Source organism: Apium graveolens, chromosome 8 (assembly GCF_009905375.1).
Source record: "Apium graveolens cultivar Ventura chromosome 8, ASM990537v1, whole genome shotgun sequence".
In the NCBI taxonomy this organism is placed as follows: domain Eukaryota; kingdom Viridiplantae; phylum Streptophyta; class Magnoliopsida; order Apiales; family Apiaceae; genus Apium; species Apium graveolens.
Window position 1 is genome coordinate 74,865,739 of NC_133654.1, and position 673 is coordinate 74,866,411.

The 673-nt window shown below is 45.9% G+C and overlaps 1 non-coding gene across 1 annotated transcript; it reads right to left on the reverse strand.

The window, feature by feature from the left end:
- Nucleotides 1-215: 215 nt before the first annotated feature.
- On the reverse strand, nt 216-322 carry LOC141681766 (small nucleolar RNA R71). Its single transcript, XR_012559189.1, has one exon. It is a non-coding gene; the product is annotated as a small nucleolar RNA R71 (small nucleolar RNA).
- Nucleotides 323-673: the final 351 nt, after the last annotated feature.

The following is a 673-nucleotide window of genomic DNA, read 5'->3' on the forward strand; positions in this document are numbered from 1 at the left end:
GATCCCAACACGCACATCAGGAATTTTGTCGAGATCTGTAGTACTTTCAAATATAATGGTGTGATTGATGAGGCTATCAAGCTAAGGCTTTTCCCATTCTCACTGAGGGATAAAACTAAGGACTGGTTACATTCTGAACAGCTGGGTCCATCACTACTTGGCAAGATCTTGCGCAGAAGTTTCTGGTGAAGTTCTATCAAATGGCGAAGACTGCGGCTATGAGGAGTGCTCTTACTCAGTTTGTGCAGCAACCTACAGAATCTATGTGGGAAGCTTGGGAGTGCTACAAGGAGATGTTGAGAAAGTGTCCACATCATGGTATGCCTGATTGGATGGTGATCACTGGGTTCTATAATGGTTTGGGGGCCCAATCTCGGCCCATGCTCGATGCAGCAGCTGGAGGCGCCTTGTGGGCCAAAAGCTATACTGAGGGTTATAATCTGATTGAGATGATGGCTGCAAATGAGCATCAAAATCCAACTCAAAGGATGATGCCTGGGAAGGTAGCAGGTATTCTGGAAGTTGGTGCAGCTACAGCTATTGCAGCGCAGCTCCAAGCGCTGTCTATGAAGGTCGATTCTTTAGAGTCAATCAGATAGCTATGGTCTGTGAACTTTGTGCAGGTTCTCATGCTACGGATCAGTGTTCTCTTGTTAATGAATCTGTTCAGTAT